Here is a 25,605-nt window from a genome sequence, read left to right as displayed (position 1 = left end):
TCCTAAACTGTCATCACAGTCACTAACTTTAATTTTAAAGAGCTAGTGGGGTTGGGGATTTAGCTCAGTGGTAGAGCGCTTGCCTAGGAAGCGCAAGGCCCTGGGTTCGGTCCCCAGCTCCGGAAAAAAAAAAGAACCAAAAAAAAAAAAAAAAAGAGCTAGAAACATTCTTAAGGTGCACCAATAGAGAGTGACTGAGGGGAGTATCCTGCGGCCGATGGAGCGGGTGAGCCACAGCTCTGCTTGTGAACATACAGTTGCGTTGCTTTATTACCGATGAGGAAGAGTGAAAGCTCTGGGACTTCATGTAAAAAAGGCTCCAGTGAACCCTCCCGAGAATGGCAGCTATGTTACATTAACAAACACAGGTTTTTGGCTTACGGTTTACAGAACACATTTGTGGCTTGATCTGCGGGTTGTTTAGAATGGTTAAATTAATAACAGAGTGTAATAAGACCCTCCACATATAACATCCCACATCCAGCCCTGCTATTGCAGAAAAGCATAATCCTTTCCATTTTAGAATAATTTACATATGAACAAACACACAAACCTTTAGCGCTCAGCTCGATGTGTGTTTGAGTCATTATACAGTTCTTACGTGTTTCTTGAAATAATATGTATCAACCTACAGGAATTTTAGGTGAAAACAAAAATCATTATTTTCAGCCTTAAAAATAGAGTTGGTCAAGCTTGCAGAACATACCTATAGGTCCAGCTCTTAAGAAGTAGATGCAAGGTGGGGTGGTAGCACTGGGTGATTCACTGGTTAAAAGCACAGTTCTCACTGAGGCCCTAGTTCAGTTCCCAGCATCTACATCAGGCAGCTTGAAACCATACGTGATTCTGCATACAGGGGTATCTGATGCATCTGGGTCCTTTGAGCACCTGCACTCATAAGCACATCACCACATAATATACACATAGTTAAAATAATAATAATAATAATAATAATAATAATAACAATAATAATAATAAAATTGTTTTTTAAAGGTGGACAAAGATAGGTTAGAAATTCAAGGCCACCCCTGGCTACATAAAAAATTTTCACTGAGCCTGGATCACATGAGCCTTGCCTAAATAAAGAAGAAGAAAAGAAGAAGAAGGAGAAGAAGGAGGAGGAGGAGGAGGAGAAAAGTAACACTAATAAAAATAAATAACATAATAAAAATCAAATGTAATGGTTTCTGGACCAATAGGATTGTCAAATGAGCAACCTTCTTTTTGTATAACTAAAACAACCGTGTGAATATACTTAAATTAATGTAATTGTGTGTCTACTGATACAGGGAAAGAAACAAAACCAAAAGAGCTTAATGATTTTTTTTGACACCAGGCAATGCAATGCAATGATTTGTGTTTTAATAGTACAGTCATGTGTCACACAGGGACAGACAGTACTGAGCAATGTTCTGCTGGATTTGTTTCATCACTTTGCAAACATCATAGAACGTCCTTGCACAATCTGAAGTGACACAGGTCAGCCTTGCACACGGGCTCCTGAAGCAGTGAAGACACAGCGATCAGCAGATGTGAGTGGCGTTGGGCCGCCGGAGGGGTTGCCAGAGGTTCTTGGTGGTCCTTTGCGTGAAGGTGCACGGGGTTCTGGCTTCATCACATGACAGCATTGTCTCTGTGTCTCTTCTAAGGGAACCAAATATATGAGATTAGAGCCCGTCCTACCTCCTTCAGGCTTACTTATAATCACAACACTCTGTTTCCCAAAGAGATTCCCTCTGAAATGCCAGGAAGAACACTATCCAAGCCAGTAGGTTACACTGTGTTTTTAACATGGGAGCGCTTAAGCCAAAGCCACGAAGGTGTTATTTTCTCAATCCCAGCACTCAGGAGGCAGAGGTTGGCAGATCTCTGTGAGACTGAGAATAGCCTGGTCTATACAGTGAGGCACTGTCTCAAAAAAAATGTACAGTAACATGCAATATTCTAGACATTCATGTTCACTCACCTGTCATCTGCTGACTTAAGCAGGGCCACTTGTAGACCTGGAGGATCCTTTTATGTGAATGCCCCACACAGATATGCCGTTCTGTGCCTTTACCGTTTGTATTCTTACTGCACTTTTCTATGTTTAGAAACACACATGCATTGCTTAGAGTGGTCAGTCCAGTCACATGCTATACAGATTTGAGGCCTTGACATATACTGCAGTATGAACATCTAGGTTTTAGTATAAACACTGTGATATTCGCACAAGGATGAAATAACCCGCAGGTGCTTTTCTTAGACTGTATCTCCATCATTAAGTGACCTGTAGACAGACCATTGTGGGATAAGCACTAAAAGTCATAAGCCCAAACCGGTTCTCAGTGCTCCTAGAAAAGAACAATATATGAGGGTTTTGTTTTTGGTTTTTGGTTTTTTTTTTTTTTTTTAATGGAAGATCAAAGTTGAGACTTGGTTAATCAGCTACAGGCTAGTTACTTGAGCTAAGATCAAACAGTCAATCAAGGTTGGCAGGAGCTGGGACAGATAAAACACAAGCCTTGTAATTACAACGACTACAAACCCAAGTAACATGGGCGTGACGGTCTGATTTCTCATCCTTCCCTCTAACAATAGATCCACTTACTGGATTTCTCTTTGCCTGGACTGTCTCAGCCTTCCACCGTGTTCACGTTCTCTGTAAAGTAATGCCAGTGTTGTTGAATGGTGGAATACCCCATCTTCCTCTCAGAGAACTGAGATGTCTTATTTCCAGGTTCTCTTTTCTCTCATAACTAAATGCAGTAGTGGTGAGTGGGAAGGACAGAGAAAGAAAGGCAGGACAGACCATGCTGTGGTGCTTGTTCGTGAGAACAACTGTTAGACTTAAAAAGTGTTTCAACGGTTGGGGATTTAGCTCAGTGGTAGAGCGCTTGCCTAGCAAGCGCAAGGTCCTGGGTTCGGTCCCCAGCTCCAAAAAAAAAAAAAAAAAAAAAAAGTGTTTCAACAATAAATGTAACAACATAAGGTCAGCTCTACATACATTCTTTAAAGTATACAATCTTATAATTGAGTAAATCATATCAAAGAGGATTGTGATGTGTACAAAAGAAACTCATTAATTTTTAGTTATTTTGACACATTTGACTTTATGGTAGACACATCGTATATGCCATATAATGTGACAGACTCTTCTAATGCGGCAAATCCTAGATTTCCCCCTCACGAAGACTCTGAGCTTGGCCAAATTTAAGTCAGGCTTCTCGACTCTAGGCTTTAGAGTACAATCCTTCAAACCTGTAGCTTTTGCAAAGATTGCTGAGAAGTCAGCATAGCAAAAAATCCCCAACCCTAGATACCTGACCACTCTCACCCCCAACTCCCTACAGAGAAGTCCTATCACAGTGGCCTATATATTCAGAAAGAATCCTATTGTGCCTATTGCATCATCATCATCATCATCATCATCATCATCATCACCATCATCATCACCATCATCATCATCACCATCACCACCACCACCACCACCACCACCATCATCATCTCCCTTACTCCTGCTATTTTAGCTCCTGATAACGTTCTGTTCATTGACCCTGCATACCCGGCTATCAATTCCCACTGCCTGTGCTAAATGCATATCTGAGCCCAACTTCTGTTCTCCGCTATCAGAACCTGTCACAAGGTCTCTGGTGCCTATAAGGGAGAAATAAAATCCTCCTTGCACAATATTATAGCAAGTGCGATTAATGACTTTTTTTAATACAGTCCACCTCGACCTGAAGATGATCGGCAATCCAATGTTACCAACGAATTTCTGAATACTTTTATTCCGAGGCATCTGGGTATCCCCGGGAGTCTATTTTCTTTTTTTTTTTTTTTCTTTTTTTCTTTTTTTTTCGGAGCTGGGGATCGAACCCAGGGCCTTGCGCTCACTAGGCAAGCGCTCTTCCGCTGAGCTAAATCCCCAACCCCTGAGAGTCTATTTTCAAGTTGGTTCTCTCACAAGTGGTCCTGTAAGAATTTTGGAGGCCTGACTGACCACTGGAATCTGACATATACTTCTGTGCACTTCATCCGAGAGGATGTAGCCTATTCAATTGGTTCTTTAGTCTTTGGACCAGAGAATATGGAAGTTTGTTTATTTCTTCTCTGCTGAGACCTGCTCACCCTTTGCAGGCTCTAGTCTGGATCTTACCAGGCTGGTTCCTGGCCTGTACTCAGTTCATGAGAAACCCTTTTTGCCCAAACAAACTCTCATAGAGCACACTGATCATTTCCTAGGCTCTGTCATCAGGGGCTGATCACTTGACACTCATTCGTTTTCCGAATTGTGAACCAGATGTCAGTCTTCTGTGACCCGAAGTGCAAAGAACATGTGGCAAGTCTTCAAGAAGTCCCTCGAAGTGCTTTCTAGCTTTAGTTAGAGGAAAGAAGTGAGTCAGCCCAACAGCCGTTATCTCCAAAGGAGGCATCGAATGATAGGTCACCTGCATACGGTCCTTTTCTCTGACACTTAACATCCTGGGTGTGGATGGTGACTGTCGCCCATACAGTGTTAAATGCTTATGGGAGGGTTGATGCATAGATGGTTGAAGAATATTGTTAGCTATTGTTCTCACTTTAGTAAAAACTTTCAATTCGACATAAGAAGACACTTTTATAAATTCAGCATAAGAAAAGAATTCTTGGACCAACAAGACAGTTCTGCTGGTAAAGGAGCTTGCTGCTAACACCCACGTGGTGGGAAGAGAGAACCAAGTGCCGCAAGTTGACCTCTGAACCCACCCACACAAGCATACGCCATCATGTACAAGCTCTGTCCACTAGTAAGTAAGTAAGTAAATAAATAAATGGGATTTAAACTTTAAGAAATATTTCTTGAGATGTCAGATTACCACACCAAAAAAGATGGACTAAAGTAACAGAATTAAGAACTTACTCTAATCCAAAGACACAGTCTTCTTTCCCCATTGCAAGATACTTAAACCATGTACAATTAGGAAGAGACTAAAATCTAAAATAAAAGATACCTAAATGTCAATAAGAAATAGGTTAGTGACCCAATTTATAAGTGTTTACATAGGCATTTTGAAGAAGAAAATAAGACTGGAATCATGTGGGGACAAAAGCAAAGGACTGGAGCTGGAGAGATGGGTCAGCGGTTGAGGCCACCATCTGCTCTCCCAGTGGATCCAGGCTCAATGTCCAGCACTTACAGTAAGTGACACACAGCTGTCTATAACTTCTGTTCCAGGGCATCTGACACCGTCTTCTGGTCTTTTCCAGGAGCAGGCATGCAAGTGGTGCCCAGATATACATGGAGGCAAAACATTTATATACATAAAATCACAAAATTAATTATTTTAAAGGTCCATGGCTGTAGTGTAACTTAAAGCCATCACACAAGATGCAGTCCCATACTCAGCAGATTTGCAAACATGTAAAACTTAGGAACCACTGAGTTCTCGTGAAGAAGAGAGCCGGAGGAACTGGTGTGCTTCGATAGGAAGAATCTTACCGATACACGCACCGCAAGAACAAGTTTGGCAGTGGTTCCTAAATTAGACACACATCCCGTATTCCAAAAATCCCACTTCTAAAAAATTGCCTACACGTCATCACCCAGATACACACCTAACATTGCATAGAAATGAGCCTAACTGCTCATCAAGAGGATTCACACCATTGAAATATTTTATGTGTAGTCTATCTCGTTAACTAAGAGAATGAATGAAGATAACAGCATCAATGAGTTTTAGAAAGTGTCTTAAAAAAACAAAACAACAACAACAACAACAAAGAAAGTGTCTTAAAACCTCAAATATGCAGGGCTCTAAACAATGTACTATTTAAAACCCATTTGTATATGGCAAAACTTGAAGTAAAACAAATTAAAAAAATATCAAACATCATGGTAGCAAGTACCTCTCTGGGAGGAAATGAGGAAGCACCTCTCTGGGAGAAGGAAGGAGGTGAAGAAACAGTACAGAAAACTCTTCTCAAGGACTCAAACAATTAGTGATGCCCATGTCTTGAGCTGTGCAGTACATCACAAGCGTTTATTTTGATACTGTCTTCGTAGCTTACACAAAATGAAGTTATATAAATCTAATATACAATTATCGTCTTGTGCTATGCATGTTACTTACGTATCATAAAGTTAATAATCAGTTATCAATATAGCAGGTATTAACTACTACATATTTATTAGTTGTACATGGTATGTAGTATATATACTGATGTATTTTCTATCACGCTCTATAAAACATGTAGTTTATAATAATATATGTGATACATTATGCTTGGAGCTCCCTCAGTGGTAGTGCTGTAGATACTCTCTTCTGCTGTAATTTTCTACATTTTCCTGATTGCCTAAAGGTCGTATAAAACAATTGGCTCTTGGTATCAAGTCCCTTAGATAAAATGTCATTGTATCGCATATAACTATATATAACTATATATATAACTATATATATATATATATATCTCCCTCTATATTGTAACTCAATACCTGCATATAACTATATATAATATATATATCTTCCTTTTTACTTTAACTTCTTGTATGACATACACACACACACACACACACACACACACACACACATATGCGACTCTCTTCTCATCCCTCCTGGTTCCTTTCCTCCACTCAAATAATAATGCAGCTTCTGATTTGATGGTGGGTTGTGTGTGTGTGTGTGTGTGTGTGTGAGAGAGAGAGAGAGAGAGAGAGAGAGAGAGAGAGAGAGAGAGAGAGAGAGAGAGAATGTGTGTTTAAATCTAGATTCTGCATATGAGAGAAATATGGATGTTTTGGCTTTCTTGTCCCACCCATGACCCTCTCTTTGTTCTCTCTCTCCTCCTGCCCTTCCCCTCCCCAGAGAGCTTCTACTTCTCTATCACACGTGCATAGATACTTGTATCTAGATCTAGATTCTGTATATAAGAGAAATCGTGCATTTTTTTTAAGTCTGGCTCATTTCATTTAACACGATCATAGGTTCCATCCACTCTCCTGCAAATGACATATTCTTGATCTTTATGGCTGCATAAAAGTCCATTGTGTCTTTACACCACATTTCCTCTGTACAGACACGTGTCAGTGGTCATCTAGTCTGGTTTCCTATCTTTGCTGCTGTGAATGATTCGTCGGGCACGGTACTTACTTCCAGTGTAACGCTGTGTGGAAGATAATATCTAAAGATTTGTCGTTCTTATTTATCTGACAAATAGGTATCGAAATCCTAATATGACCTTCATCTATGCCAACATCTCTAAATATTCAGACATCATGAGTACCACTTCCTTACTGATTTTGTAGGATGCTTTTGCTTGTATGTATGTATGTATGTATGTATGTATGTATGTATGTATGTATAGATTGCAATGTCTGTAATTCCTCTGGAGTACCTTTAAATTCTAATCCAGTAATTCAGAAGTCTTAGATAAAACAAAACAAAATTCCCTACAGTTCATTAGCAGCATCCAGTGGTTATTTGGACATAAGATATTTTTTTCTGCATAAAACAACGCTTGAATGGCCAATCTGAATGACCTGGAGGAAGGTCTCCTTTAATCTTCAAAGGACTCCTGTGAATAATTTTACAGCCATAGGAGTGTGTGTCAGCCCCTAAACATTGATGAGTATTTCCTCACACAGTTTGCTATGAAAGTACAAAGTGTTTGTTACTACATCAGCAAAGAACCTTCACCTTAAGCCTATTTGAGGTACCTGCTTCTTAAAGACTTTCCCAGTCCCACTTTAGTGCACTAAATCTGCCCTCTCACCATTATTTTTACTACATCTTCTGATTCTACTGGAGGTTTATGGTTCCTGATTAGGGAGAGAAAGGACATTCCCAGTTTTTTGCTTTAGATAGTTGAAGAACTGTGGTTTAAAACCCCCTCTGTCCCCACCAGAGCTTGAGCCCCATAGAAGGCAGTGGTGGCGGCTTCTTCTTCTTCTTCTTCTTCTTCTTCTTCTTCTTCTTCTCCTTCTTCTTCTTCTTCTTCTTCTTCTTCTTCTTCTTCTTCTTCTTCTTCTTCTTCTTCTTCTTCTTCTTCTTCTTCTTCTCCTCCTCCTCCTCCTCCTCCTCCTCCTCCTCCTCCTCCTTCTTCTTCTTCTCTTCTCCTCCTCCTCCTTCTTCTTTTCCTCCTCCTTCCTTCTTCCTTCTTACTCTTCTTCTTTTCCCTCTTTAAAAAGATGAATTATTTTATTTATTTACAATTCTAAAGTTCTCCTTCCAAGTCCCCCTCCCAGAGTTTTTCACTCCCTCTCCTCTCCACTTCAGCTCTAAGAGGGTGTTCCCCGACTCACCCACTCCCACCTCATTCCTCTAGCACCCATCCCCCTTAACGGGGGCATCAAGCCTCCAAAGGACCAAGTGCATCCCCTCCCACTGAGGCCAGATAAGGCAATCCTCTGTTACATATGTAGTGGTGACGAAGGAACAGCCCATGTATGCTCTTTGGTTGGTGGTTTAGTCTCTGAGAGCTCCCAGGAGTCTCCTTAGTTAATACTGTTGTTCTTTCTATAGAGTTTCAATCTCCTTCAGCTCCTGCAGCCATTCCCCTAAATCTTCTGTAGGGGTCCCTAAGCTCTGTCCAATGGTTAGCTGTGAGTATCTGCATCTGTCTCAATCAGGTGCTAGTAGAGTCCCTCAAAGGACAGCCATGCCAGTTTGCTGTCTGCAAGCACAGCATGGCATCAGCAATAGTGTTGGGTTTTAGTGCCAGGGATGGATCCCAAGTTGGGGCAGCTCTGTATGGTCTTTTCTTCAGTCTCTGTTCCATCCATTTTGTCCCTGCATTTCCTTTAGACAAGAATAATTATGGTCAAAAATGTTGAGATGGTTGTGTGACCCCATCTCTCCCCTGGGGGCCATGTTTATCTGCTGGAGGTGGTCTCTTCAGGCTCCATGTCTACCCTGTTGAGTATTTCAGCGATGGCCATCCCCATTGGATCCTGGGAGCCTCACACATTCCTGGTGTTTTGAGTTTCCCCAGTCCCCACCCTACACTGCTGCACATTTCTGTTTATTCTCCAGGCCCTCTGGGCTTCTCTCTTCTCTCCCCCCAAAAATGCCTGATCTTGCGCCCCTTTCTTTCCTTCCCTCTCCCCTCTCCTACCCTGGTCTCTCCCCTCTTCTGCCTGAGAATTCTTAACTGAGGAATCTCTAATGGTTCTGAAGTATTTAAACAAATGTTCAACATACTTAGTCATCAGGGAAATGTAAATCAAAATGACCCTAAGATTCTACCTTACACCAATCACAATGGCTAAGATCAAGCACTCGGATGACAGCAGATGCTGATGAGGATGTAGAGAAAGAGGAACACTCTTCTATTGCTGCCGGGATTGCAAACCAGTACAACCACTCTGAAAATCAGTCTGGCAGTCCCTCAGAAAATTAGAAATAGTTCTACCTGAAGACCCAGCTATACTACTTCTGGGCATGTACCCAAAAGATGCTCCACCATACCACAAGAACGTGTGTGCCGCTATATTCATAGCAGCCTTATTTATAATAGCCAGAAGCTGGAAACAATTCAGATGATTCTCAACCAAAGAATGGATACAGAAAATGTGGTTCATTTATACAACAGAATACTATTCTGCTATTGAAAAGCAAGGACATCATGAATTTTGCAGAAAATATCATCCTGATTAAGGTAACCCAGACCCAAAAGGACATACATGAGATGTACTCACTGATAAGTGAATAGTAGCCAAAATTTTCAGAATAACCATGATACAACTCACAGACCATATGAAGCTCAACAAGAAGAAAGGACCAAATGTTGATGCTTCAATCACACTTAGAAGGGGGAACAAAATAATCATGGCAGTGCTCTTCTTAAAAGCCAAGAGTCCATTTCTAGAGAGAAGTTGAGTTCTGTTCTGTAAGATATAAGAGAAGGTTTCCTCACTATCATTCCAGAATGAAGTAGGGATGGCCTGAGAGCCAGGCACTTCAACCTCATTACATTATTTCTTGACCTTCTTAGTGGCTTTCTCTAAGTCTTCTGTTCTATAACCTCTTCATCTGGAATTAGATATGATTGCTCCTGTCCATGCAATCTCCATAGATTGCATAACCAGGTATTATACATAGAGGTATAATCAGTTATTTATAAAAATGTTTTTACTTGCAGAAAGATCAATAAAGCCTACATTATAGATACATTTGGGCTCACAGCTCGGCAAGCAGTGAAGTTCAAGATCAGGCTGCATCATTACATGGTGATAACATGGATATTAGTGAAGGGTTTCATCCTCACACACCATACATGTGAGGTTGACAAGCTCATGCATACAGAAGAGACCCAGGCAACAGGACGGTGAGATAGCTCATTAGCAATCCACTCTGGAAGCAGTAAATCCAGCCTCGAACACACTAAACTTCTCCTGAGAGATGGATAATAACCACAACCAAAGGTGCTACCCCATGACTTAGTAACTGCAATCTAGATACTTGATAGTCCTACCACTTGGGGGACAAACTATTACCAGCCATAGGGTGGCCTCTTTTTGCTCTACTCAGATACAAATCATAAGTTGACATGGAGCTATTCAGTGTAGGCAATCCTGGGCCCTTTAGTGCATAAGGAATGGGGCTGGACCTGCAAACCCAGAGGCTTAAAGCATCATGTCCCGAGAGCTGGAGGCCCGCTGCACTAGCCTTTAGAAGTCAGAGTTATAGCTTTAGGCACTCAGGCTGGAGGCAAACAATGCTGGACTTTAACCACCAGCTGTCGCAGAAGCAGCTGACTCTTCAGTGCCTGGTTTCCAGCAGCAGTGAATGGAGACGGCAGGTAACAAGAGGCAGTGTTATAGTTATAGTTCCTGAATAGGTCTCAAGTGTTCAGACCCTCGGCTTAGATACTAGTGCTCTAACATTACAGCATGGGGTGTTGAGACCTTTTACCTTTAACAGCAGCTATCATTGTGTCTTCCAGGGTTAGGATGTAGGACACTTGACTCTTAAGACATGCCAGTTTCCAGGAACTCTTTTAGTGACCAGAGCCTAGAGTGTCTTATCTTTGTCTCTGCCAACTGTGCTTGCTGCCTTGGTGGCTCTCTGGAGCTCTTTAGTTCCTTTTTTTTTTTTTTTTTGCTATGGCAACCACTGTCACTGCTGCCAACCCTTCATCGCTGTGTCTGCCATCTTCTCTTTGTGTTACTAGGTCAGCCCACTTTAGGGACATCTACTAATGATAAAGATCAAAAGCCAGCAAGAAAAGATTACTCAAGAGAAGCCTTTTAATGGGCCTAACATTGAGCCAGGCATGGCGGGCGATGCACACTTATAATCGAAGCACTGGGGAAGTGGGGTCAAGAGCACCAGGAGTTCAAAGTCATTCTTGGATATATAATGGAGTCAGAAACTAGCCTTGAATAACATCTTGTCTCAACCATATCCCTTCCCACAACCACATGATAATATAATAATGGGCCTAGTATTGCAACACCAGGAATGGCAGAGAGAGGTATCTCCTACCTAACTGGAAAAGTGAGCTGTACTATCTAATTACACAGACAGGAAGGACTGTGGCAATTATAGTACAGTCATTTGCACAAATAAAAGACTTTGTTTGAACTAATCGCAGACATTTCTTTTGGGAGTGCTACCCTTCTGACCTGACTGAGAACAGCGATGGCTAATCAGGCTCATCTATCGCTCCCCACATCTCGTTCTGCTTAGCATGCTGTTCCCCAAGGCACGGGTTATTTATAGTGGTCGTGACTGGAGCATGTCTTCATCCATGCTTGTGATGAGAGGGTATCCTCACACTCTGGGCAGTTTTATTAATCCACAGAAAGTATTAAAAAGGGTTTTAACTACAAGGACTTGTTGAAAATTAAGAATTTAGTTCCTAGAGAATTCCTCTGGTCTTTCTGCTTATATGCCTATGGACATTCAGGTTACTATTTTCCTGGTCTGATGCACTGATCGCGGGTGCCAAAATCATTGGGTGCTTTGTTAAAAATGAAAATGACTCAAACCTCTTCTTAGATCTGTTCAGCCGGCCTCTGGGAAGAGGACAGAGGACTGTACCCATTAAACAACTGCTCCCCTGGCATATCTTTGGCTACGCTAAGCCCTGCTCTTTCTCTCTTCTCATTCTCTTCTAGCTGTAGGGACCAGACTTCTCACACATACTCTGCTATTGAGCAATCCCCAGTCCAAGGCCTGCCAATTTCAGCATGACCCACTTCTACCTCAGCATGGGTGTAGTCACCATTAGATATAAAACTAAGATGTATCTGCAAGAGATAGAAGAAAATATGAGAATCGGGGGGGGGGTCTGTGTGATATTCTTCTAATTCAAGGTTTGACTATTACAGTTTTACACTGGATCCTGGTCATGTCGGACCGAAAAGGTTGGGGAAGGTTTTGTTTTGTTTTAAGCAATGGCTCCAAATAACGAAGGTTCGTTTTCCCATTTATTCTGAAGTAAATATACTTATAGATACCCTAATATATATCCCTGCATTTGACCTTTTCAAGGGTAGGGACTTGTGGCAGTCACGTGCCCGAAGTCCAAAAGAAATAGTGGTTTAAGTGATCCATTTGGAAATTATCAACTAGATTTTTTTATTCAAGTAAAAATGTAAGAGATATGGGGCAATCCCAGCCTGAGACCAAAGTAGAATAGACACAATCTTTCTCCCTCTCCTCCCATATTAAGACATGATATGACTGCGTGTAATTTTGAGTCTTTGAGAGAGGGTGAAGGTAGGGGAGGTAATATTTTTCTAGAGTGATTCTATTGGGTTTCTGGTGTCTCTTTGTCTCTGTAGCTTTGAAAAACCCCTTTGATCAAGTTACAAAGATTGGATCTGAGGAAAGCACCTAAAAATATGGAATTATCTTTCCTCCCCCAGTAAATCCTAATTCAGCACGGGGCGTTAGGGGTTGAGGAGAGGAATTCCTTTGTGGTTTGCACAAGCATTCCATGTGACTTTTTTTTTTAAATCTTCAAACAGTTTAAGAAAACGTGGAGAAAACTGATGAAGACAATAACAATTTAGATAATTCCACTTCTACACTTATTCAGGTAAGAGTGAAGGCAAACGTCCAAGTTTCCATTGCAACATAGATTTGCACATCTGTGAGATGCCTGCGAGACAGATTTCAGCGCGATAAAGAAAGGAGCATGGTGAGGTGGTTTGTACCTGTTTTCATCTGCTGTTGGCTAATGGTGAAACCCACCTTTTCTCAAGTCACGCCAGGTAGGAGAAAGGCTGGTTGGCTTTAGCTAGGAGCACTTAACTCCCTCTGGCAAACGGTGGGGATTATTCTCCGTCTGTTTGAATCCCTTTCAAATGATGCAGAATATTATGTGGGGTGCCTTTGCCTGCCTTGGATGTAGGCTGAAGAGTCCCAGGACAATCTTAACATTGTCTACCACTGCATGGCTACAATTCAGATTTCTGAGGACTTCTCAGCCTCCTGCTGTTAACTGTACAGATGTGACAACCACAGCTGGAGTGTCTTTGACCCACACTTGGAGCTATCCTTTCACCTTAGTTGAGTTTTACAGATTAGGGAGAGTGAAGATGAAGTCAGTCAGACCTCTCTGTTCCTTTACCCTTCTCCCATAATTCCTCAGGTATGGTTAGGTTAGCGTATTTGCAGACTTCGAACAACCTCTTCTCAAGAAGCTAGATCCTTTCTGACCAAGTTCTAAAGCCCCAATTCCTTAGGCTGAGGGTTTGTTTGTTTGTTTGTTTTTCAAATAAAAATGTGTTCACTCAAGACTCTATACTCCACCCATCAGGGCTGTCCTTGAACCTGGAATAAACTAGCTTATCCCTCTGGCTCTGGCTCTGGCTCTGGCTCTGGCTCTGGCTCTGGCTCTGGCTCTGGCTCTGGCTCTGGCTCTGGCTCTGGCTCTGGCTCTGCATAGGCTATCTTGAAGAAACTGAGGCAACGAGTGCAAACATTGCTTGTTTAAAGGTTGAATGACTAGATTACAGAAGTTCTAAGACACAGTTACAGATGTACTGAGCACCAACTGACCTGTCAGTTACTTTACACGCATCTTACGACACCGTTGTGAGGTACACTGTAAAGCACATCACGTGACTTTGCAGATGAGGAAAGGGGCTAAGGGAAGTTAAGCAACTTGCTCCAAATCAGAGGTAGTAAGGGAGAGGGGACTAGGTTTCCCTAGGGGTAGGAACAGTGACTAAACCCCACTTTGAAGCTCCTGTCTTTTGAAGCTCAGGGCTGCCAGATTAAGACCTTTTGAAGTGAAAGGGCTCTGGCAGGCCGAAGCAGGTGAGGACTCAGCAGATCAAGAGTGTACTTTACTGTCCTTTAGGAGAGAAACAAAGAAGAGTCTAGAGGACACATAAAGGCCACGGAGACACATGAAACATTCTTTTCTGAACCCCAATACTACATACTATTTTAAAATCTGTCACTGATGTATTGTTTTAGGAATAAGTAAACAGGGCTGCTGAGACAGCTCGATGATTAAGAGCACGTGCTGCTCTTGCAGAGCGCTGGCGCTCAGTTTACCATATACACGTGGCGGCTCAAAACCATCTGTAACTGCAGTTGTTTTAATTGATCAATTAATTAATTGAATACAAGTATACTATAGCTGTCTTCAGACACACCAGTAGAGGGCATCAGATCTCATTACAGATGGTTGAGAGCCACCATGTGGTTGCTGGGATTTGAACTCAGGACCTCTGGAAGAGCAGTCGGTGCTCTTAACCACTGAGCCATCTCTCTAGCTCTAGTTAACTCCAGTCTCAAGAAAACCAATTCTCTCTTCTCACCTCCTTGAGCACCAGGCTTGCATATGGTGAACATACATATATGTGGGAAGACATTTCATACACATAAATATAAAAACAAAAGAAACAAAGTTCTGGTATTACCCAAGCATCTTCTGAATGTTCTCTACAAATTCCTTTATTTGGGGACTTACAAGTAGAATGTACCAGGTCAGAGCCTGCAGAGCGGGAAGAAATTAATTCAGGGATCTATCCAATCCCAGGGTTTTTCTATTGTTTTATTTAAAATGTGTTCTTCAGCAATACAGGTCACAACCCATGTTGAATAGAGAGGAGAGAGTCATAGCATCATGGCACTGACCTGGTACTTCCAGTCCTAGCTCTCCCCAGCAGAGTTCTCTGGTAATCATTTGGACTTCTCCCTCTGACTAGTTACTGCCTGTCTAGTTCTGTGGGGAAACAAAAGGCCATATCTATTAGATCATGAACGTAACCCTTCAAATCGACATTTTTATCCCCTACGAATTGAATATGCATTTCTGACTACCCTTCCCCCCACCCAAGATGACTGTGAGACCAAAACAAATGAAACACAACAGCAACAACAAAAACTTCACAGAGGCATTTGGAGAAGCTCAACAAAAGATATTCTTGATTTCTTTGATCATATTCTGAATATTTAAAGAGTAAGACTTAGAAAGATGTCAGAAAACCAGTTAGCACATATAAACACCCCTATTTCGTGGTGCTGGGGACCAAACCCAGGGTCTTCTGTTAAGCAGACACTTAAGAACAGAGCTATAACCCTGGCTCAGTGCCAGATTTTTCTGGTGATAAATCTAATATTGAAAAAAAAAAGGTTTATGTTTACTGCCAAAGGGATACCACACAAAGAATTACAGAATTTAAAAGGGGCACAAATTGAACCTACCACATCCACACACTCTTTCCAAGCTCTCCTGAAAGAAGCATGTGGATTGCAGAAAACATTATTTATGCTTCTGATGGGCGGCCTCTGCGTGTAAGTAAAGGAGTATTGATTATAGCCAGTTTATGCTTGCTTGTCCTATCAAGTTATTGGGTCATTTCATTTTTCTTGGGAAAAGCTAAGGGGTGGGTTGAAAGACACGTCACACTGATAGAACTGTCTCGACAAGAATATTTCAGAACCAGGCAAAGCCATTCTCTCCCTTCCTATTTCAATATAAATGCATATGAGAGTGCACACGTGTGTGCACACGTCATAGGCAAAAGCTACATGCTTAAAACAATATAGCAAATTTATTAGAAAAATATGAGAACCATTGTTTTTTTGGATGATGAGGATAAAGAAAAGAATCAAAATTTTCAATATTTTTTCTCATAAGAGAATAGAGAAGTCTTTTCCTTTGTAGAAACAGACTGATTTGCACAACCTAACTCCATAGTTTAATGTATGGATTATTTAGAGAGGTTAACTCTATTTTAATGTATGGATTATTTAGAGAGGTTATTGCACGCTGTATATTGACAGGTAAAAGCCTCATTCTGTACACAAAATTGTTGAAATGGGGCCTGTCATAGAAGAAACAGGCAATATTGACTTCAAAGTACATAAAGCATATAGGTATGGCAAAATAATGTTTAGAGTAAAAATATTGAACACATTGGGCATATCTGAATGGTAATCACAGTCTTTAGCCTTTATAAGAGTGAGGCATGACCAAGAGCAATTCACTCAGGAGTTTGATAATTAGTATTATTTTTACAAAATGAAACCTGATATTCTGATTATTTATTTTCTGTCAGTTCCTTATAATCAGCTATTGGCAACAGTCACTCATCAATACTGATGCATGGTAAGGAGTGTAGTACCAAAATCTTCCTGCTCAGAGTGATGGACTCTTTGTTTCTTTTTGCTTTGTTTTTTTTTTTTAAACACAAGTCTCCCTGTATATCCATTACTGGCCTGGAACTCACCATGTAGCCCAGGATAGCCTCAAACTCATGACCTTTCTTCTTCAACCTCCTGAGTCCTGGAATTACAGGAATTACAGGTGCGAGAGCGTGCAGCTAGGTGGACTGTTCTGAACACCCATATGGATCCTAATGTCCCTGCCCTTGAATATGCCCTCCATGGCAAGTGAGTGGAACCTGCCTGAAGGGTCTGTCTCCTGGGTGAATTAATGCAAAAGGATAAGCGTGCCACGTTTGCGAGCCGACTCTTTCTTACCGGGGCTACGTCGTTTGCAGTGCTGCCTGTGCTCTCTGACGGCACCAGTGCTCTGTTACGCAATGCCCCATGGAAGACTCATGTGGCAAGGGATCAAAGAAAGCCTTCTGCAGGCAGCTGATGGGAAACGAGCCTCGGTCAGTTATCACAGTGAACCCAAACTCTACCAGCAACACAAAAGTAGAAGTGTCTCCTTCCACCCAAGCCTTGGGATGACTGTGTCCCGCTGACACTGACTGAGCCCTTGTGAAAGAACAGGAGGTAAAAGCCACGACATACTTGCAGTGATTATGTAACTGGAAGCGTCCTGCCTAAGATCCCCTTTACAAAGCGTTTTCTTGATTTCCGACACAGCGTATTTTAAGAGGAGTAACAGTTTAGCTGCAACAGTTGAGTGTGCAACAGCCTGTGTTGGAGAATTAAAGACTGGGTTCAAAGAGCTTAAGTCAGAATCCAGCTTAGAGTAGACATCTCTGAGCAAATCCACGTCAGGCAACCGTAAACTTCCAGGGACCCACATCAACCAATATGAACACAGACTCATCTTTTAAAAAGCACTGCGGGGTTGGGGATTTAGCTCAGTGGTAGAGCGCTTGCCTAGGAAGCGCAAGGCCCTGGGTTCGGTCCCCAGCTCCGAAAAAAAGAACCAAAAAAAAAAAAAAAAAAAAAGCACTGCACCCTGGATGGACATGATAACAATAGGATTCAGCTCAATTTGTAATATTCTCAGCTCGCTCTCTCGGCAATCTCTGGCATCCCGAGAAAGTGCCAGAACCCCTTACACACTTAATTTTTAGATACATTCTTCAAGCTTGACCCTGAATAATTTTCATTTTTCCTTTCCCCACTGCATCAGGCCCCACCATGTCCACCTTTTTTATAACCTTAGCTTCATTACCAGCCAAGAAACTCATATAATATAAATCTGAACAATATTCCTATTTATGCACATATATAACATACATAGTCTGTGGGTGATGCTGTATAATTTATTAATGTGCTATTAGTCTATGGCCTGTTATGTAAGGTTGGTTGTGAACTGTTTAACTTTGGAGCACTTCACATTTCAGATTTCAATAGTCAGGGTATTCAACCTATATGCAGGAATAGAATATAGAGACGGTCTAGTAACATATTCCTTTAGGAAAAACTACAGGTCTGGCGACCAGCCCTCTGATTTGGGTCACTGTAATGGGACATCACAACTTCTCTTCTACTTCCCAAACCAAATCGAGTTCATAGCTCAGAACTCCTGGGTAGAGGTATGGGCTAGCTTCCTTTGAGAAAGGAAACTACAGCAGCACAAACATGGACACATGTTCTAAACCTTCTACCAAACCTTTCCCAAAAGGAACTGTGTCCTAAGTGTCAGCACCCAACAATCCCACCCAGCTTGATCTCCTATATCCTTCTCTAAGGTCTAGTCCACTGGGTGTCCCTGACTCTCATTATCCATTCACCCTCCCTAGCTTGCCAGGTTACCCTGGGTCCCACATCCAGTGCCTCCACCCTAGTATGGTATCTCCTGCTTGAACTTCAACTATTCTTATGCTTTTACCAGAACCCTGTCTACCTATCCCCCAACCCACAGGCCCCTCCCATACCATATTCAACTTTACATCCTATCAGACATACCTCCATACTCCAGGCTTGGACCAGGAGGTACATCTGGTATACCAGCCAAGTTCCCTCTGTCCACCTGATTTATTTCATCCAAGTCATTTTCTAGGTCCAACATCTCTAGCCCCAACTACCCACAATCTTCTCTTCTGTTCCAAATTGCTCTGTCCATACCAGACTTAGAAACAATAAAATAAGTCCATATGCCCAGATCTCCTTTTAAGAATATCAACAATATGAGAGGGCAAGCTGGGACTTTTTCTCCAATATCTACCTGTCCTATAGAAATGTTTGCCAGTGAGAATTGCCTAAATGAGCCCCAGGACACAGAATTTAAAAGAACAGTTATAAAGCTGATCAATAAATTCAGTGAGTTTAAAGAAGACACAAAGAAATAATAAAACTAAGGAGGATAAACACCTGAATGACACCCAAGAAAACACAAAGCTGATGGAAATGATGAGGACAACCCAAGCCTTGAGAACAAAATTCAATCAGGAGTAAAAAACATTGATGAGGACTCAAGTTGAAATGAGGATCAGATTGAAAGACCCAATAGCTTAACTAGAAAACTCAAAGAAAAGCCTTACAAGTAGAATGAATCAAGCAGAAAACAGAATATCACAACTCAGTGATAAATTAGAAGATCTAAACCAAATAACCAAGGTATAGAAACATTTTAAGTACAAAAGGAACATATAGGAAGTGTGAGACCCCTAAGCATATAAAACAAAGTATATTAAAAGTTTGAAGAGAAAAAACACAAGTTACATATAAAGATAAACCCAACAGAATAAAAGCTAATTTCTCAATGGAAACATTGAAAGGCAGAAGAGCCTGGAACAAGCATTCCAACTCCTAAAAGACTATGGTAGCCAAGCCAGACTACTATACCCAGCAAAACTATCTGCCATCGTTGAAAGAAAAAGAAAAACTTTCCATGATGTAAAGAGACCAACAAATTTTGAGTTCAACAACAAGACCTAAAGAAAGTACAGCAAGAAATATTTTGTTCTGAACAGGAGAATAAGCATCGCACAGAGACTATGGAAAGGAATAAGTAACCATAATTATTAAAACAGAAAGTACTTAGAACACAATCAATACCAAAATCAACAATACAATGACCACAATTAACATGCACATTTTAATAATAACTTTAAATAACCATGACCTTAATTCTCCAATCAAAAGTCACAGACTGACTGAATGGATCAAAAAACAAAATCCATGTATCTGTTGCCTAAAAGATTTAGTTTTATCTTAGTTTTAAAGATAGGCACCACCTTAGAATAAAAGAGTGGACAAAAGTACTCCAATCAAATGGGACCAGGAAGCAAGCAGGCATCAGTGTTCTAATATCTGAGAAAATGGACTTCAAACTAAAATTAACCAGAGATAAAGATGGATGCTTCACTCTGATCAAGGGAACAGCTAACTGAGAAGACATTAATATTCTAAACACCTACGCACAAACCTCTGGGACACTCAATTTCATTTTTAAAAAAAAATGGATTTAAAGATATAAAGCAACATCAATACACTAATATTAGATAATTTCAATATCCCGTTTTCCCAATAGACAGATTATCTGAACAAAATATAAATAGATAAACATCAGAATTATTTGGTGTTGTGCATCAATCATTTGATATCTACAAATTATTCCACCCAAACATCAAACAATACACATTCCATTCAGCTGCAGGTAAAGCAACCACAACAAACAAACAAACAATCAAACAAAAAACCCTACATGCCAATGTCCCTGATGAATATAAACTCAAAAATGCTCAATAAAAATACTTACAAACAGGAAGAATACAGACATACATCAAAAACATTATTCACCATAACCAAGTTGGCATTATCCTCAAATGCAATCAGTGATGGTTCAACACATTTAAGCCAATAAATGTAATGAGCTACATAATGAAACGCAAAGACAAAGATCAGATGGCCATTCCAATACGTGCAGGAAAAGCCTTTTACCCAATCTACCATGCCTTCATGATAACAGTCCTAGACAGTGTAGGGTAGAAGGAACATACATACATACATACATACATACATACATACATACATACATACATACATACATATAATAAAAGCTACATATGAGGAGCACACAGATAACATCATCTTAAATGGAGAAAAGCTTGAAGCGATCCCATTGAAGTCGAGACTGAGACAGGATGTCCACTATCCCCACATCTCTTCCATATTGTGCTCAAGGAATAAGGTAAAGAGCAGTAAGGTAAGAAAAGGAAGTTAATGGGATACAAATAGAGACAGAAGCCAAACTATCCCCACTTTAGGATAAATTTTTACAGAGGGGGAGAGAGAGAGAGAGAGAGAGAGAGAGAGAGAGAGAGAGCAGAAACCTTCTAGAAATGGTAGACAAATTCTGCAATGTAGCAGGATACAGAATCAATTTGCATAAATCAATAGCTTATCTATACACTACCAGCAGGTGGTGAGGGGCAAATGGGAAGGCATCATAACTGCATTCAGGCCACTTCATGGAAGACGATGGCAGGGCCAACTCACCTATGTCCCTGCTACCAAGGTCAACTCTGCTGTGCTGTCCAGGTGAGGTAGGGGGTCTGCCCTCCTGGGTTCTGCGGCTGGTGAGGGTCAGGGCTAGCTCTCCTGAGCTCATGACCACGTGGGCAGCTTCCCTGACTGCCAGAGGTGAGAGGTGTTGGGACACACAAAGGCACGAGAACATGCATACATCATCATCATCGTCATTGTCCTCTTTGTCATCATCATTGTCATCATCATCATATGTGACCTTGCCATCAATGGCAGACGAATAGTGAAGTCAGCTCTCCCATCCTCAGACCCTTGGGGCCAGCTAACCCACATTCCTACTACCAATGTCAGCTGTGCTGCCTAGGAAAGGTGCAGGGTCACTCTCCCTAGTGCCACCACAAGTGAAAGATGGGACAAACTCTCCAGAGTGCTGCATCCAGTCATGGGTGGGGCTAGTTATGCACAGCCCCTGGACATTTACTTGGACCCTGGTGGCTGCCCCGACAAGGAACATTAAACTGTTCTCAAGTGGTGATATGAGCCTTGGACATTGACCATGACCTCTGCATAGCCATGAACTCTGACATGGTCCTCAGTGGCAGCTCAGGCTGGGACCTCAACATGGCTTCATGTGGTGGGACTCTCAAACAGGGTACTCCTGTCTACCATCGAGTCTCCAGTTCCATCTCTCTTCTTAATATTCAAGCTACACCTCTTCTCTTTCTCTCCCATCTGACTGCCACATACTTGCACACTGCGATGGCTCCCACTGCTGGCTGGCCACAAGGCTGGTGGGTCCTTGCATGACATGACATCCTCCATCTATGCTGAGTGACAGGGCAGCAAGCAGGTGTCTGTGGCCCATCTGTGCTAGGCCCTAGAGGGCAGGTCTGTGGGTGGCGTGGTGATCCGCTGGTCTCTGTCTGTCTTCCTCCTCCTGGGTGCCTGGTTTTGATCTGATTTGATTTGGTTTTTATGAGTCCTAGGCATATGACAGCTTTGGCCACCAAACCAGGCATCAAGCTAGGATGAACAAAGGACCGCCAACCTCTCTGCCCCTGACTGATAAGAACAACACCACCACCAACAAGGGGTGTCTTTGTCCATTGCCAGGAGGGGGCAGGGCTCCAAGCAATTTAATGAAGCCTGTATTACCCTGTTATCAAAATGAGATAAAGATCTAACAAAAAAATTAAAAATATAGGTTGATCTCCCCAATGGCCCAAGACATGAAAATTCCTAGTAGAAATACTTGTAAACCATATTCAAGAGAGCGTGCAAAAGATCATGGTCAATTTGACTTTATTTGAAGGATTTTCAACACGTACAAATAATAAACATAATTTATCTTGCAAATGGACCTAAGATCAGAAATCACATGATCATTTCAACTGCTGCAGAAAAGATCTCTGACAAAATTCAATATCCTTTTATGATAAAAAGCCCTCCCACTAAGCAGCTATGAAGAGTCATCGTCCATGCTGGGTACAGAGTTTCTCCTGTGGCTGCTGTAGGGACATCCATTCCTTCCTGTAACACCTCATTGACTGCTCTGTAAAGGGCTAATAAGTTCATTTGTTCCCTAAGGTAAAATTTGGTGGAATTGTACCTGAGTTTGCATAAGGACCCTGGAGGAGGTTTACATTTTCTCCTAGTGAGGAAAGGTTAGTGACAGAGCCCCTATTGGTCTATGGCTATTGACATGAAAGATGCTTTTTTCCTAATCACTGAGGGCTGCCAGAAACTCTTTACTCTTGTTTGGTGGGACCTGCAGTTCCTCTTCGTCTTGCCTCATAGTTATATCCTGCTAAAATTAGTAGAAATCTTGACTGTCTTGGATTCCATGAAACATCACACTGTCCCAGAATGCTAACTGTGGTTGTCACCTGGTATCTAGGTACCTTGGAAAGGCAGGCAGGCAGCTTTGATCTGGAGGATGAGGAACATGGGCTTGTGTTAAGCAGATCTGTTTGCTAAGTAACTGGGAAGATTTCCATTTAAAATTTTTATCGTCATAATTTAAACTGAGTTTTCAACTACCCATTTCTACTGGGAACTAAAGATCTATTCGACTTATGGAGTGAAGCTAGTTTATCATCCTATAGACTGAATTTCTTATGGACATTGAGACAAGAAGCAAGGTACAAGGCTCTTATTTTTCCTGAATCATCTAGTTTTTGGGGATGTTGTTCTTATTGTTTTATTTTTTATTTTTATTTTGTGAGGATCGGGGGTGGGGGTAGGAGTGTCTTAATTACTTTTCTATTGCTATAATAAACACCATAGTCAAAAGCAACTTGGGGAGGAAAGGGTTTGTTTCAGTTTTCTGTTCCACATCACGGTCCATCAGTGAGGAAAGTCAGGGCAAGAACCCGGAGGCTGAAGCTGAAGCTAAGCCCAAGGAGAGTGCTGCTTACTTCCCTGTTCCTTGTGGCTTTCTCAACCTGCTTTCTTATAGAACTCAGGACCACCAGTCTAGGGGTGACACCGTCCACAGTCAGCTAGATCCTCCCACACTATCAATTAAGAAAATGCACCACAGCCTTGCCAACAAGCCAATCTGGTATAGGAATTTTCTCAGTCAAGGTTCCCTCTTCCAAAATGACTCTTTTGTGTCAAGTTGACATTAAAAAAACTAGTCAGCATACGGGGTGTTTGCTTTTTATATATTATCTGGCACCTTTGAGTAAGTCGTGAAGGTTAACTTGGGTTGTTTATGATGTGGGACTGACTTAATTAACCGATGTGAGAAGGCCTTGTCTACTGTGGGTGATGCCATTCCCTAGAAGAGTGTCCTAAACGATATAAAATTGGGCAAATCTATGAGAACAAGTAAAGAAATAAGCATGAAAATATTGTTTCTCTCTGGTTTTAACTGTGGATATAATGTGACTAGCTGTTTTAAATTCCTGTCTTGACCTGCCCTTGATAATGGGCTGTAACCTAGAATCATAAGCAAGAATAAACCTGATCCCCCCCCCAAGTTGATTTTCATAGTGTTTTAGCACCACAGAAATGAATCTAGACCATAAGTGATAAATGTGTTTTACAGGTTTCTCTTTCACGTAGGCCTCATGAACTTGATGCTAATGACCATGGCACTCAAAGTGTCCATCAGAGTCTCTTTCAGGTACCAATAGATGTGGAACACCTTTTTAAAGACGGGAAGTTAAGTTCACGTCCTCTATAGTGCATATTATCCTTTTGAGAAATAGTGTCTTGGCTTGCTACTAGATCCTGCAGAAAGCTAACTGCTTATAGGTCAAGTGATTTTGAAATCTGAGTCTTACCACCGGACCCTAGATGTTATCTTGCCCGTAAAAGCTGGGCACGCAGCAGCAATCTACCATTAAATGAAATTACATACAACAAATAGGAGGCAATGAAGTATGAGAGCCTAGTTAAACTGTAGCCCTGAGTTCCTGCTTGTACTGGGAGCCTCATGCGCTCCGGACTGAGATACTTTTTATGAAGAGATTTTACTTTGAGATGGTGAGATTCAAGCTATCAAATTAATAATACTTTGCTGGTGTGATACTCCTAGGAAATCTTGGAAAGGTGGACATATATATATATATATATATATGTATGTATTTTAAATTTTATTATATTTTATTTCCTTTATTTTATGCATGTGTTTATGTGGGCGGACCTGTACATGCCACAGCACATATATGGAAGTCAGAGGGAGTCAGTTCTCCCTATACTTTGTGGGTCCCAGGGTTTGAACTCAGGTCATCAGGTTTGGTGTCAAGCACCTTTGCCAACAGAGCCATCTCACTGGCCCAATATATTTTGTACCTGAGAGGAAATAAGGGAGCTAGGAAGGGAGCATAGCCATAGGTAGAATTCTGAACTGACCCTGATAGTCTTGTTCTGGAGTGAAATGTGCTTTTTATAAACCTTTACTCCGACGTTTAGGAAGAATTGATGAATGTTACCATTACATGCCACAGGGATTTTTTTTCCAGATATAATTCACATCCCTAATCAGTTGCTTTGTATTAAACAAAATGAAGGTTATCCCCGATGAATGTGATCACATCAGATGAGGCTACCTGAAAGAAGGACCAATGGTTGGAGATGCAGCAATGCAGAATGAGTTTAAGCTACAGCAGTCCTGCTGGCCCCAACAATACCAATGGCTGTGTTCTAGAGACCGTCACAAGGCAGAAAGATGCAGGCTGGCTTGTAGGAGCCGAAAATGCCCTCCACCTAATAGTCTCAAGACATCCAAGAACCTAGACAACTCTAAGGACAGTATTCTTCTACCCTAGGAACAATGAACCAGGCCCTACTGCAGGAAGAGCCCAAGAATGCCTGACTCTTTGATTTCAGCCATAGGAGACCCCCAAGGAGAGACTCCAGTTGAACCTGACCCAGATAACTGACCCATAGAGATGTGGGATAATAAGTAAGCTGTAAAGTCTTGGTTAGTTTATTATATAGAAATAGCAAATTGATACACATTCCTAATGTGATGTTGGGATTTTAATGCAAGAGATCAGATGGATGTCAGTCTTAATATTTTACTATC

At 41.4% G+C, this 25,605-nt stretch overlaps 1 long non-coding RNA gene across 2 annotated transcripts; it reads right to left on the bottom strand.

Annotated features, from left to right (window-relative positions):
- Positions 1 to 1,340: 1,340 nt before the first annotated feature.
- On the bottom strand, positions 1,341 to 17,112 carry LOC147996002 (uncharacterized). Of its 2 annotated transcripts, XR_015673794.1 has the most exons (3): positions 16,911 to 17,086; positions 15,060 to 15,147; positions 1,341 to 1,644 (listed from the first exon to the last, which is right to left on the bottom strand). It is a non-coding gene; the product is annotated as an uncharacterized LOC147996002 (long non-coding RNA). The 2 variants fall into 2 exon arrangements; XR_015673793.1 differs by lacking the exon at positions 15,060 to 15,147 and having other exon boundaries at positions 16,911 to 17,112.
- Positions 17,113 to 25,605: the final 8,493 nt, after the last annotated feature.

Source organism: Rattus norvegicus, chromosome 2 (genome assembly GCF_021556685.1).
Source record: "Rattus norvegicus strain SHRSP/BbbUtx chromosome 2, alternate assembly SHRSP_T2T, whole genome shotgun sequence".
NCBI lineage: Eukaryota > Metazoa > Chordata > Mammalia > Rodentia > Muridae > Rattus > Rattus norvegicus.
Note: the sequence above shows the minus strand (reverse complement) of the source record. Positions and strands in the feature narration are given on the sequence as shown.